The 15672-nt window shown below is 45.1% G+C and overlaps 1 protein-coding gene across 1 annotated transcript in view; it reads right to left on the bottom strand.

Annotated features, from left to right (window-relative positions):
- The window catches only part of CLYBL (citramalyl-CoA lyase), a 581768-nt gene that overhangs the window by 27006 nt on the left and 539090 nt on the right, over positions 1–15672 (bottom strand).

The following is a 15672-nucleotide window of genomic DNA, read 5'->3' as shown; positions in this document are numbered from 1 at the left end:
TAACCGTTGTCGGTGTGTTGGTCCCCGGCTTCGTGTTGGGGATTTGGTCTGGTTCTCTTCTCGTCATGTTCCTATGAAGGTTTCTTCCCCTAAGTTCAAGCCTCGCTTCATTGGTCCTTATAAGATTTCTGAAATTATCAATCTGGTGTCTTTTCGTTTGGCCCTTCCAGCTTCTTTTTCCATTCATAATGTGTTCCATAGATCTTTGTTGCGGAGATATGTGGCGCCCATGGTTCCCTCCGTTGATCCTCCTGCTCCGGTGTTGGTTGAGGGGGAGTTGGAATATGTGGTGGAGAAGATTTTGTATTCTCGTTTTTCGAGGCGGAAGCTACAGTACCTGGTCAAGTGGAAGGGTTATGGCCAGGAGGATAATTCTTGGGTTGTTGCCTCCGATGTCCATGCTGCCGATTTGGTTCGTGCTTTTCATTTGGCTCATCCTGACCGGCCTGGGGGTTCTGGTGAGGGTTCGGTGACCCCTCCTCAAGGGGGGTACTGTTGTGAATTCCGTTCTTGGGCTCCCTCTGGTGGGTTCAAGTGGTATTGCTGCTCCTTGAGTTTTGCTGTAGCAGCTGCCTTCACTTATCGTCTCTCTTAGCCTTGCTATTTAACTTGGCTCTGGCCTTCAGTTCATGCCAGCTGTCAATGTTTCAGGGTGTATTCAGTTTTCTCCTTGGATATTTCTCATGGCCTGTCCATTTCAGCAAAAGATAAGTTCTTGCTAGTTCTTTGTTAGTCCATCTGCTTTGGACTTTATTGCTCAGCTCATGTCGTGTTTCTTTTTGTCCAGCTTGTCATTATATATTCAGGCTAGCTGGAAGCTCTGGGGAAGCAGATTTGCCCCTCCACACCGTGAGTCGGTGTGGAGATCATTTTTGTAAACTCTGCATGGATTTTTAGTTTTTAATACTGACCGCACAGTATCCTTTCCTATTTCTGTCTATCTAGATTAGAAATTGGCCTCCTTTGCTAAAATCTGTTTTCATTTCTGTGTATGTCTTTTCCCTCTCCACTCACAGTCAATATATGTGGGGGGCTATCTTTCCTTTTGGGAATTTCTCTGAGGCAAGATAGTTTTCTGTTTCCATCTTAAGGGGTAGTTAGTTCTTAGGCCGTGACGAGGCGTCTAGGGAGAGTCAGGAACGTCCCACAGATATTTCTAGTGTTGGTGTTAGGCACTGGCGTAGCTAGAGCTTTTGCCGCCCGGGGCTGATTCCGAGTTTGGCGCCCCCCCCATTGCCGTCACTCAACGCCGGGCACCGCCCCCTCAGCACTGTTTACCCATGAAATCCGGTGCCTGAGCTGTGTATCGCTGTGTGGTGCAGGCGCAGAGAGCTCTGGCCGTCTGACGTCACTGCCAGGCTTGCAGACTGCGCCTGTGCGGCCACCCACCTTGGTAATCCCAGCCCCACAGTGTGTTATGCATTATGCAGAGTGCGGGGCTGGGATTCACAAGGAGGGCGGCCGCACAGGCGCAGTGTCCAGCATTGCCCCAGTGTGTCCAGCATTGCCTTAGTGTGTCCAGCAATCTGCCCCAGTGTCCAGCATTGACCCCAGTGTCCAGAATTGCCCCCAGTGTCCAGCATTGCCCCCAGTGTGACCAGCAATCTGCCCCAGTGTCCAGCATTGCCCCCAGTGTGTCCAGCAATCTGCCCGTGTCCAGCATTGCCCCCAGTGTGTCCAGCAATCTGCCCCAGTGTCCATCATTGCCCCCAGTGTGTCTAGCAATCTGCCCGTGTCCAGCATTGCCCCCAGTGTGTCCAGCAATCTGCCCCAGTGTCCAGCATTGCCCCCAGTGTGTCCAGCAATCTGCCCCAGTGTCCAGCATTGCCCCCAGTGTGTCCTGCAATCTGCCCCAGTGTCCAGCATTGCCCCCAGTGTGTCCAGCAATCTGCCCCAGTGTCCAGCATTGCCCCCAGTGTGTCCAGCAATCTGCCCCAGTGTCCAGCATTGCCCCCAGTGTGTCCAGCAATCTGCCCCAGTGTCCAGCATTGCCCCCAGTGTGTCCAGCAATCTGCCCCAGTGTCCAGCATTGCCCCCAGTGTGTCCAGCAATCTGCCCCAGTGTCCAGCATTGCCCCCAGTGTCCAGCATTGCCCCCAGTGTGTCCAGCAATCTGCCCCAGTGTCCAGCATTGCCCCCAGTGTGTCCAGCAATCTGCCCCAGTGTCCAGCATTGCCCCCAGCAATCTGCCCCAGTGTCCAGCATTGCCCCCAGTGTGTCTCCAGCATATTGCCCCCAGTGTGTCGCCAGCATATTGCCCCCAGTCTGTCTCCAGCATATTGCCCCCAGTCTGTCTCCAGCATATTGCCCCCAGTCTGTCTCCAGCATATTGCCCCCAGTCTGTCTCCAGCATATTGCCCCCAGTCTGTCTCCAGCATTTTGCCCCCAGTCTGTCTCCAGCATATTGCCCCCAGTCTGTCTCCACCATATTGCCCCCAGTCTGTCTGAGTCAGACATAAAGAAAAAAAAAAAAAAAAAGTTAAATCCTCACCTCTCCCGTTCCCAGCGCAGGTCCCGTGCACTCAGCATCTCTCCGGCTCTGCAACGCTCAGGACAGAGAGGCTGAGCGCGCAGTGATGACGTCATTGCACCCTCTGCCCTGAGACGTCGCAGAGTCAGAGGGCGCTGAAGACGCTGCAGCTGCCGCAGGAACCAGGAGAGGTGAGTATTAAAGGGGGGCCCAATGCCAGGGCTGGCACCGGGAGGGGGGGGCCTGGTCGTGGCGGCGGTCGGCGCCGCCCGAAGATTTAAAGGGCCCGCGTCTCTCTCTTTTTTTTTTCCTTCCTCCTCCTCTCTGGGTCGGAGCCGCCCCCGGCATTGTGCCGCCCGGGGCGGCCCGCCCCCCCCCCGCACCCCCCTTCCTACGCCACTGGTGTTAGGAGTAGGGTTTGCGGTCAGTAAAGTTACCACCTCCTCAGAGCTTGTCCCATGTTTCGTTTTAACCACCAGGTTATATCAGTGTTGCTCCTTAACCACCAGGTCAAAACAGATACCCCATTTTGCTGGTAGTCTTAATTTGACCAAGAGGGCTTTTTTTTTCTTCAGAAGAATCCCCACTGAGTTTAGGAAGCCAAGGGAGGGAAAGAAGTGGCTCTGAAATGGAGAAAGCAACAGAATTCTATGATAGTAGATTGATTTTAGTCCATAAATTTGCATAGTCATGCCTTTTTTTCTGTCGACATCAAAACTTCCTTCTTTACGTCTGTGTTTTAATTTTCAGTCAACCACCAAATTTTAAGTCACTTATTTCAGCAGAGTTAACTTTTCATTGAAAATTTGACACAGGAGGTAGGACTTTTTGTGAGCCCTGCTTGATTGTTTAAGGGAGCCCAGTAACTATTATGAGGTACAGTGACTATCACTAGTAAGCAGCACACTGAGAGCTCAGCCACAATGCCCCATTTGTCTACCATACTCTTGCACTGTCTACATTCGCTGAGTAGCCAACTTGTGACAGGATCACTGTCCTTAGAAGAGCAGCTCTCTGCTGCCTATGGAATCGAAGCAGGGGAGAGAGAACATTTGCCATCTCATGTGTTCTGCATGGATGTGCAGAGCTCTTAGAGAAGTTTGTCCACTGCTTGGACAATTTCTTGTCATACCCCCCTCGCTTGGCCCAGATAAAATATTAAAACCTATACTCACCTCCCGTGCTGGCGCTATTCCCGCGATGTTGGCAGTTGCTCTCCCCGGGGCTCAGTGAGACACATGTATGTACATATATTTATATTTCATACAGCGCTAGATAGCAGAAAAGCTGGTAATTCAATTGCCGTCTCTTGCTATCTCCTTCCCAAACCCTACAGGATATGAGACATGGTTTACATACAGTAAACCATTTCATATCCCTTAATTTTTTTTACATATTGCTCACTACTGTTAGAAGTGTCTGTGTGCTAAATTTTGGGGCTCTAGCTGTTAAAATAAAGGGTTAAGTCACGGAAAAAACTGGCGCGGGCTCCCGGGCAATTTTCTCCGCCAGCGTGGGAAAGCCAGTGACCGAGGGCAGATATTAACAGCCTAGAGAGGGACCATGGTTATTGCCCTCCCCCCCCCCCCCGGCTAAAAACATCTGCCCCCAGCCACCCCAGAAAAGGCACATCTGCAAGATGCGCCTATTCTGGCACTTGGCCACTCTCTTCTCATTCCCGTGTAGCGGTGGGATATGGGGTAATAAAGGGTTAATGTCACCTTGCTATTGTAAGGTGACATTAAGCCAGGTTAATAATGGAGAGGTGTCAATAAGACACCTGTCCATTATTAATCCTATGCTCATAAAGGGTTAAAAAAACTTACACACATTAGGAAAAAAGTATTTTAATGAAATAAAGACACATGGTGTTGTAATAGTTTATTAAACGCTTAATCCAATTGAAGACCCTTGTCACCTGAAACAAAGTTAAATAAAAAAACAACAATATCCCATACCTCTCCGGCGTTACAGTCATGTCCCATGCTGTAAATCCATCAGAAGGGGTAAATAATTTTACAAGCAGAAGCCTGCTAATGCAGCTGTGCTCCAGCCTGTAAAAAGTGGGGAATGAATGGAAAGCAGGGGAACGTAGCTACCTAGACTTGCGGTGCTGCGCCCCCTACTGGCATAAACTCATATGAACTTGAGCGTGGGAATTTTTCTGAATATTTTCTCACGCTCGAGTTCATATGAGGTTATGCCAGCAGGGGGCGCAGCACCGCAAGTCTAGGTAGCTACGTTCCCCTGCTTTCCATTCATTCCCCAGTTTTTACAGGCAGGAGCACAGCTGCATTAGCAGGCTTCTGCTTGTAAAATTATTTACCCCTTCTGATGGATTTACATTGTGGGACATGACTGTAATGCCGGAGAGGTATGGGATATTGTTGTTTTTTTATTTTAACTTTGTTTCAGGTGACAAGGGTCTTCAATTGGATTGAGCGTTTAACCCCTCAATCCCATATGACGTACTATCCCGTCAAGGTGACCTGGGACTTAATTCCCAGTGACGGTATAGTACGTCATATGCGATCGGCCGCGCTCACGGGGGGAGAGCGGCCGATCGTGGCCGGGTGTCAGCTGACTATTGCAGCTGACATCCGGCACTATGTGCCAGGAGCGATCATGGACCGACCCCGGCACACTGCGATCAAACATGATCACAGTGTACCGGCGGTACAGGAAAGCATCGTGCAGGGAGGGGGCTCCCTGCGTGCTTCCCTGAGACGATCGGTACAAGGCGATGTACTCACCTTGTACCGAGCGTCCCCTCCCTGCAGTTCCCGGATCCAAAATGGCCACGGGGCTGCATCCGGGTACTGCAGGGAGTACTTCCGGGTCCACAGCAGGCGCTGGTAAGCCTGCAGCGCTGTCAGTCAGATCGCTGATCTGACATAGTGCTGTGCAAACTGTCAGATCAGCGATCTGTGATGTCCCACCCTGGGACAAAGTAAAAAAGTAAAAAAAAAAAATTCCACATGTGTAAAAAAAAATAAAAAATTCCTAAATAAAGAAAAAAAAAAATTATTCCCATAAATACATTTCTTTATCTAAATAAAAAAAACAACAATAAAAATACACATATTTAGTATCGCCACATCCGTAACCACTCAACCTATAAAACTGTAACGCTAATTAACCCCTTCAGTGAACACCGTAAGACAAAAAAAAAAAACGAGCCAAGAAACAACGCTTTATTATCATACAGCTGAACAAAAAGTGGAATAACACGCGATCAAAAAGATGGATATAAATAACCATGGTACCGCTGAAAACGTCATCTTGTCCCGCAAAAAACAAGCTGCCGTACAGCATCATAAGCATAAAAATAAAAAAGTTATAGTCCTCAGAATAAAGCGATGCCAAAATAATTATTTTTTCTATAAAATAGCTTTTATCGTATAATAGCGCCAAAACATAAAAAAAGATATAAATGAGATATCGCTGTAATCGTACTGACCCGACGAATAAAACTGCTTTATCAATTTTACCAAACGTGGAATGGTATAAACGCCTCCCCCAAAAGAAATTCATGAATAGCTGGTTTTTGGTCATTCTGCCTAACAAAAATTGGAATAAAAAGCGATCAAAAAATGTCATGTGCCCGAAAATGTTACCAATAAAAACGTCAACTCGTCCTGCAAAAAACAAGACCTCACATGACTCTGTGGACCAAATATGGAAAAATTATAGGTCTCAAAATGTGGAGACGCAAAAACTTTTTTGCTATAAAAAGCGTCTTTTAGTGTGTGACAGCTGCCAATCATAAAAATATGATATAAAAAAACGCTATAAAAGTAAATCAAACCCCCCTTCATCACCCCCTTAGTTAGGGAAAAATAATAAAATTAAAAAAATGTATTTATTTCCATTTTCCCATTAGGATTAGGGCTAGGGTTAGGGTTAGAGCTAGGGTTAGGGCTAGGGATAGGGCTAGGGTTAGGGCTAGAGTTGGAGCTAAAGTTAGGGTTAGGGTTGGGGCTAAAGTTAGGGTTAAGGTTGGGCTAAAGTTAGGGTTAGGGTTTGGATTACATTTACGGTTGGGATTAGGGTTAGGGGTGTGTCAGAGTTAGGGGTGTGGTTAAAGTTACCGTTGGGATTAGGGTTAGGGGTGTGTTTGGATTGGGGTTTCAGGTAGAATTGGGGAGTTACCACTGTTCAGGCACATCAGGGGATCTCCAAACGCGACATGGCATCCGATCTCAATTCCAGCCAATTCTGCGTTGAAAAAGTAAAACAGTGCTCCTTCCCTTCCGAGCTCTCCCGTGCGCCCGAACAGGGGTTTACCCCAACATATGGGGTATCAGCGTACTCGGGACAAATTGGACAACAACTTTTGGGGTCCAAGTTCTCTTGTTATCCTTGGGAAAATAAAAATTTGGGGGGCTAAAAATCATTTTTGTGGGAAAAAAAGGATTTTTTATTTTCACGGCTCTGCGTTATAAACTGTAGTGAAACACTTGGGGGTTCAAAGCTCTCAAAACACATCTAGATAAGTTCCTTAGGGGGTCTACTTTCCAAAATGGTGTTATTTGTGGGGGTTTTTAATGTTTAGGCACATCAGGGGCTCTCCAAACGCGACATGATGTCCCATCTCAATTCCAGTCAATTTTGCATTGAAAAGTCAAACGGCGCTCCTTCCCTTCCGAGCTTTGCCATGCGCCCAAACAGTCGTTTACCCCCACATATGGGGTATCAGCGTACTCAGGACAAATTGCAAAACAACTTTTGGGGTCCAATTTCTTCTCTTACCCTTGGGAAAATAAAAAATTGGGGGCGAAAAGATCATTTTTGTGAAAAAATATGATTTTTTATTTTTACGGCTCTGCATTATAAACTTCTGTGAAGCACTTGGTGGGTCAAAGTGCTCACCACACATCTAGATAAGTTCCTTAGGGGGTCTACTTTCCAAAATGGTGTAACTTGTGGGGGGTTTCAATGTTTACGCACATCAGGGGCTCTCCAAACGCAACATGGCGTCCCATCTCAATTCCAGTCAATTTTGCATTGAAAAGTAAAATGGCGCTCCTTTCCTTCCGAGCTCTGCCATGCGCCCAAACAGTGGTTTACCCCCACATATGGGGTATCAGCATACTCAGGACAAATTGTACAACAACTTTTGGGGTCCATTTTCTCCTGTTACCCTTGGTAAAATAAGACAAATTGGAGCTGAAATAAATTTTGTGTGAAAAAAAGTTAAATGTTCATTTTTATTTAAACATTCCAAAAATTCCTGTGAAACACCTGAAGGGTTAATAAACTTTTTGAATGTGGTTTTGAGCACCTTGAGGGGTGCAGTTTTTAGAATGGTGTCACACTTGGGTATTTTCTATCATATAGACCCCTCAAAATGGCTTTAAATGAGATGTGGTCCCTAAAAAAAAATGGTGTTGTAAAAATGAGAAATTGGTGGTCAACTTTTAACCATTATAACTCCCCCCAAAAAAAAATTTTGATTCCAAAATTGTGCTGATGTAAAGTAGACATGTGGGAAATGTAACTTATTAAGTATTTTGCGTGACATATCTCTGTGATTTAAGGGCATAAAAATTAAAAGTTGGAAAATTTGCGAAATTTTCAAAATTTTCGCCAAATTTCCATTTTTTTCACAAATAAACGCAAGTTATATCAAATAAATTTTACCACTATCATGAACTAAAATATGTCTCGAGAAAACAATGTCAGAATCGCTAAGATCCGTTGAAGCGTTCCAGAGTTATAACCACATAAAGGGACAGTGGTCAGAATTGTAAAAATTGGCCCGGTCATTAACGTGCAAACCACCCTCGGGGCTTAAGGGGTTAACTATTACAACACCCTGTGTCTTTATTTCATTAAAACACTTTTTTCCTAATGTGTGTTTTTTAACCCTTTATGAACAGGATTAATAATGGATAGATGTCTCATTGTCACCTCTCCATTATTAACCTGGCTTAACCCCTTCACCCCCAAGGGTGGTTTGCACGTTAATGACAAGGCCAATTTTTACAATTCTGACCACTGTCCCTTTATGAGGTTATAACTCTGGAACGCTTCAACGGATCCCGGTGATTCTGACATTGTTTTCTCATGACATATTGTACTTCATGATAGTTTTAAAAATTCTTTGATATTACCTGCGTTTATTTGTGAAAAAAATGGAAATTTGGCGAAAATTTTGAAAATTTCGCAATTTTCCAACTTTGAATTTTTATGCAATTAAATCACAGTGATATGTCACACAAAATACTTAATAAGTAACATTTCCCACATGTCTACTTTACATCAGCACCATTTTGGAACCAAAATTTTTTTTTGTTAGGGAGTTATAAGGGTTAAAAGTTGACCAGCAATTTCTCATTTTTACAACACCATTTTTCTTTAGGGACCACATCTCATTTGAAGTCATTTTGAGGGGTCTATATGATAGAAAATACCCAAGTGTGACACCATTCTAAAAACTGCACCCCTCAAGGTGCTCAAAACCACATTCAAAAAGTTTATTAACCCTTCAGGTGTTTCACAGAAATTTTTGGAATGTTTAAATAAAAATGAACATTTAACTTTTTTTCACACAAAATTTACTTCAGCTCCAATTTGTTTTATTTTACCAAGGGTAACAGGAGAAAATAGACCCCAAAAGATGTTGTACAATTTGTCCTGAGTACGGTGATACCCCATATGTGGGGGTAAACCACTGTTTGGGCGCATGGGAGAGCTCGGAAGGGAAGGAGCGCCGTTTGACTTTTCACTGCAAAATTGACAGGAATTGAGATGGGATGCCATGTTGCGTTTGGAGAGCCACTGATGTGCCTAAACATTGAAACCCCCCACAAGTGACACCATTTTGGAAAGTAGACCCCCTAAGGAACTTATCTAGAGGTGTGGTGAGCACTTTGACCCACCAAGTGCTTCACAGAAGTTTATAATGCAGAGCCGTAAAAATAAAACAAAACTTTTTTCCCACAAAAATTATTTTTAGCCTCCAGTTTTGTATTTTCCCGAGGGTAACAGGAGAAATTGGACCCCAAAAGTTGTTGTCCAATTTGTCCTGAGTACGCTGATACCCCATATGTGGGGGGAACCACCGTTTGGGCGCATGGGAGGGCTCGGAAGGGATGGAGCGCCATTTGGAATGCAGACTTAGATGGAATGGTCTGCAGGCGTCACATTGCATTTGCAGAGCCCCTAATGTACCTAAACAGTAAAAAAACCCACAAGTGACACCATTTTGGAAAGTACACCCCCTAAGGAACTCATCTAGATGTGTTGTGAGAGCTTTGAACCCCCAAGTGTTTCATTACAGTTTATAACGCAAAGCCGTGCAAATAAAAAATATTTTTTTTTCCAAAAAAATTATTTTTTAGCCCCCAGTCTTGTATTTTCCAAGGGTAACAGGAGAAATTGGACCCTATATATTGTTGTCCAGATTGTCCTGAGTACGCTGATACCTGATATCTGGGGGGGGAACCACCGTTTGAGCGCATGGCAGAGCTCGGAAGGGAAGGAGCATCATTTGCAATGCAGACTTAGATGGATTGGTCTGCAGGAGTCACATTGCGTTTGCAGAGCCCCTAATGTACCTAAACAGTAGAAACCCCCCACAAGTGACCCAATATTGGAAACTAGACCCCCAAGGAACTTATCTAGTTGTGTTGTGAGAACTTTGAACCCCCAAGTGTTTCACTACAGTTTATAACGCAGAGCTGTGAAAATAAAAAAAATAAAAAATTTCCCCCCAAAATTATTTTTTAGCCCCCAGTTTTGTATTTTCCCAATGGTAACAGGAAAAATTGGACCCCAAAAGTTGTTGTCCAATTTGTCTTGAGTACGCTGATACCCCATATGTGGGGGGGAATCACCGTTTGGGCGCACGGGAGAGCTTGGAAGGGAAGGAGCACTGTTTTACTTTTTCAACGCAGAATTGGCTGGAAATGAAATCGGACGCCATGTCGCGTTTAGAGAGCCCCTGATGTGCCTAAACAGTGGAAACCCCCCAATTATAACTGAAACCCTAATCCAAACACACCCCTAACCCTAATCCTAACGGTAACCCTAACCACACCTCTAACCCAGACACACCCCTAACCCTAATCCCAACCCTATTCCCAACCGTAAATGTAATCCAAACCCAAACCCTAACTTTAGCCCCAACCCTAACTTTAGCCCCAACCCTAAATGTAGCCTTAACCCTAGCCCCAACCCTAGCCCCAACCCTAACCCTAGCCCTAACCCTAACCATAGCCCTAACCCTAGCCCTAACACTAACCCTAGCCCTAACCCTAACCCCAGCCCTAACCCTAGCCCTAACCCTAGCCCTAACCCTAACCCTAATGGGAAAATGGAAATAAATACATTTTTTAAATTTTTTAATTTTTCCCTAACTAAGCGGCTGATGAAGGGGGGTTTGATTTACTTTTATAGCGGGTTTTTTAGCGGATTTTTATGATTGGCAGCCGTCACACACTGAAAGACGCTTTTTATTGCAAAAAATATTTTTTGCGTTACCACATTTTGAGAGCTATAATTTTTCCATATTTAAGTCCACAGAGTCATGTGAGGTCTTGTTTTTTGCGGGACGAGTTGACGTTTTTATTGGTAACATTTTCGGGCACGGGAGATTTTTTGATCACTTTTTATTATGATTTTTGTGAGGCAGAATGACCAAAAACCAGCTATTCATTAATTTCTTTTGGGGGAGGTGTTTATACCGTTCCGCGTTTGGTAAAATTGATAAGGCAGTTTTATTCTTCGGGTCAGTACGATTACAGTGATACCTCATTTATATCATTTTTTTATGTTTTGGCGCTTTTATACGATAAAAGCTATTTTATAGAAAAAATAATTATTTTGGCATCGCTTTATTCTGAGGACTATAACTTTTTTATTTTTTCGCTGATGATGGTGTATGGCGGCTCGTTTTTTGCGGGACAAGATGACGTTTTCAGCGGTTCCATGGTTATTTATATCCGTCTTTTTGATCGCGTGTTATTCCACTTTTTGTTTGGCAGTATGAGAATAAAGCGTTTTTTGCCTCGTTTTTTTTTTTTTTTTACGGTGTTCACTGAAGGGGTTAACTAGTGATATAGTTTTATAGGTGGGGTCGTTACGGACGCGACGATACTAAATATGTGTACTTTTATTGTTTGATTTTTTTTTAATTTAGATAAAGAAATGTATTTATGGGAATAATTTTTTTTTTTTATTTATTTATTTATTTTTTGTTTTTTTTACACATGGGCCATTTTTATTTTACTTTTTTACTTTGTCCCGGGGGGGACATCACAGATCGGTGATCTGACAGTTTGCATAGCACTCTGTCAGATCACCGATCTGACTTAGAGCAAAGAAGGCTTACCAGCGCCTGCTCTAAACAGGCACTCGGTAAGCCACCTCCCTCCCTGCAGGACCCGGATGCCGCGGCCATCATGGATCCGGGACCTGCAGCGAGGAAGGAGGTAGGAGACCCTCGGAGCAACGCGATCACATCGCGTTGCTGCGGGGGTCTCAGGGAAGCACGCAGGGAGCCCCCTCCCTGCGCGATGCTTCTCTGTACCGCCGGCACACCGCGATCATGTTTGATCGCTGTGTGCCGGGGGTTAATGTGCCGGGGCGGTCCGTGACCGCTCCTGGCACATAGTGCCGGATGTCAGCTGCGATAGGCAGCTGACACCCGGCCGTGAGCGCGGCCGATCGTGCTGGACGTACTATTCCGTCCTTGGGAAGTAGGGCCCACCCGACATGGACGGAATAGTATGTCCAATGGCAGAAAGGGGTTAATGTCACCTTACAATAGCAAGGTGACATTAACCCTTTATTTATTATTTATTACCCCATATGCCACCGCTACACGGGAATGGGAAGAGAGTGGCCAAGTGCCAGAATATGTGCATCTTACAGATGTGCCTTTTCTGGGGTGGCTGGGGGCAGATGTTTTTAGCCGGGGGGGCAATAACCATGGTCTAGGCTATTAATATCTGCCCTCAGTCACTGGCTTTCCCACGCTGGCGGAGAAAATTGCACGGGAGCCCGCGCCAGTTTTTTCCATGATTTAACCCTTTATTTTAACAGCTAGAGCCCCCAAATTTAGCACACAGACACTTCTAACATTAGTAGTGAGGAATATGTAAAAAAAATAAGGGATATGAAATGGTTTACTGTATGTAAACCATGTCTCATATCCTGTCCAGGGTTTGGGAAGGAGATAGCAAAAGCCGGCAATTGAATTACCGGCTTTTCTGCTATCTAGCTCTGTATGAAATATATATACCATATACACTCGAGTATAAGCCAACCCGAGTATAAGCCGACCCCCCTAATTTTGCCACAAAAAACTGGGAAAAGTTAATGACTCGAGTATAACCCTAGGGTGGGAAATGCAGCAGCTACCGGTAAATGTCAAAATTAAAAATAGATACCAATAAAAGTAAAATTAATTGCAACATCAGTAGGTTAAGTGTTTTTGAATATCCATATTGAATCAGGAGCCCCATATAATGCTCCATAAAGTTTATGACGGGCCCCATAAGATGCTCCATATTAAAATATGCCCCATATAATCCTGCATAAAGGTTAATAATGGCCCCATAAGATGCTCCATAGACACATTTGCCCAATATAATGCTGCACAAATGTTGATTATGGCCCCATAAGATGCTCCTTAAAATAATTGCCCCATACAGTGCTGCACAAACCTTGATTATGGCCCCATAAGATGGTCCATGAAGATATTTGCCCCATATAGAGCTGCACAAACGTTATGGCCCCATAAGATACTCCATACAGACATTTGTCCCATACAATGCTGCACAAACGTTATGGCCCTATAAAGACACTTGCCCCATTTGCTGTTGCTGCGATAAAAAAAAAAAATAACATACTCACCTCTCTGTCGCTCAGGCCCCCGGCACTTTCAATATTCACCTGACTTCGTTCCGGCGCTGCTCCATCTTCAGCATCTTCTGCACTGACGTTCAGGCAGAGGGCGCGCACTAACCACGTCATCGTGCCCTCTGACCTGAGCGTCACTGCAGAAGACGCTGAAGAGGGAGCGGCACCCGGAACGAGGAGCAGGTGAATATCGCGCAGTGCAGCGCTCTCCTCCCCGTTATACTCACCTGCTCCTAGCGCGGTCCCTGCAGGTCCCTGGCTTCCCGGCAGCTTCTTCCTGTATTGAGCGGTCACCGTTACTGCTCATTACAGTAATGAATATGCGGCTCCACCCCTATGGGAGGTGGAGCTGCATATTCATTACTGTAATGAGCGATACCATGTGACCGCTCAGTACAGGAAGAAGCTGGGGCATCGGGAAGCCAGGGACCTGCAGGGACCGCGCCAGGAGCAGGTGAGTATAATTAGACAGCTCCCCCTCCCCTGCCGACCCCTGGGTATGACTCGTGTATAAACCGAGAGGGGGACTTTCAGCCCCAAAAAATGGGCTGAAAATCTCGGCCTATACTCGAGTATATACAGTATATATATATATATATATATGTGTGTGTCTCAATGACATATATACACTCACCGGCCACTTTATTAGGTACACCTGTCCAACTTCTTGTTAACACTTAATTTCTAATCAGCCAATCACATGGCGGCAACTCAGTGCATTTAGGCATGTAGACATGGTCAAGACAATCTCCTGCAGTTCAAACCGAGCATCAGTATGGGGAAGAAAGGTGATTTGAGTGCCTTTGAACGTGGCATGGTTGTTGGTGCCAGAAGGGCTGGTCTGAGTATTTCAGAAACTGCTGATCTACTGGGATTTTCACGCACAACCATCTCTAGGGTTTACAGAGAATGGTCCGAAAAAGAAAAAAAATCCAGTGAGCGGCAGTTCTGTGGGCGGAAATGCCTTGTTGATGCCAGAGGTCAGAGGAGAATGGGCAGACTGGTTCGAGCTGATAGAAAGGCAACAGTGATTCAAATCGCCATCCGTTACAACCAAGGTAGGCCTAAGAGCATCTCTGAACGCACAGTGCGTCGAACTTTGAGGCAGATGGGCTACAGCAGCAGAAGACCACACCGGGTACCACTCCTTTCAGCTAAGAACAGGAAACTGAGGCTACAATTTGTACAAGCTCATCGAAATTGGACAGTAGAAGATTGGAAAAACGTTGCTTGGTCTGATGAGTCTCGATTTCTGCTGCGACATTCGGATGGTAGGGTCAGAATTTGGCGTAAACAACATGAAAGCATGGATCCATCCTGCCTTGTATGGAGCATCTTTGGGATGTGCAGCCGACAAATCTGCGGCAACTGTGTGATGCCATCATGTCAATATGGACCAAAATCTCTGAGGAATGCTTCCAGCACCTTGTTGAATCTATGCCACGAAGAATTGAGGCAGTTCTGAAGGCAAAAGGGGGTCCAACCCGTTACTAGCATGGTGTACCTAATAAAGTGGCCGGTGAGTGTATATATATATATATATATATATATATATACCTATACTATGTGTAGACATTAATTTTATCTGTTCTATTCTAACATGTCAGTGTGATTTTACTGTACACCGCACTGAATTGCCGGCTTTTCTATAGAACACCGGTGCGTATTTCTTGCAAGTCACACTGATGGTCCATGTGTAATCCGTTTTTTTTCTCCCACCCATAGACTTGCATTGGCGATTCTCGGCCGAGATACGCTGACAATCGCAGTATGCTGCGATTTCACTCGGATCCTGAATACGGCCGAGAACACGGATAATAGTAGCTGCCCCATAGATTAACATTGGGCTGAGTGCTATGCGATTTTTTATCGCATTGCACTCGTCCGTATTACAGTCTAGTGTGACTCCGGCCTTAGTATGAGATCAACAGCAGCCAGGACTTCCTCTTCATGATTGATTTGTCCGAAGGCGGGGACATTGACGCCAGCGCTGATTGGTTGCCGGCATCACTTGTCACAACACCACAAGAGAGCCCCGGGGAGAGTGACTGCCAATACCACGGGAACGGTGGCAGCATGGGAGGTTAGTATAGGCTTTATTATTTTATGGGGGCCAAACATTTAGATCAAGAAGGGTTTGTCTTGATAGTGAACAACCCCTTTAATGCACAGGGGTTACTGATTACATGGTGAAGGTAACCATATCCTATGCATTTAGCTAATCTTTAGGTGATACGGGAGATAAAATGTCTTAGAACTACGAATATTGAACTGTATGCTGTATTGGTGGTCATCTATATTAGGGTACCAGTCCTGTAAAATGTGCACTTTTAG

Source organism: Ranitomeya variabilis, chromosome 3 (genome assembly GCF_051348905.1).
Source record: "Ranitomeya variabilis isolate aRanVar5 chromosome 3, aRanVar5.hap1, whole genome shotgun sequence".
Classification (NCBI taxonomy): Eukaryota; Metazoa; Chordata; class Amphibia; order Anura; family Dendrobatidae; genus Ranitomeya; species Ranitomeya variabilis.
The sequence above is the reverse complement of the archived record's forward strand: the minus strand, read 5'-3'. Positions and strand labels throughout refer to the sequence as shown.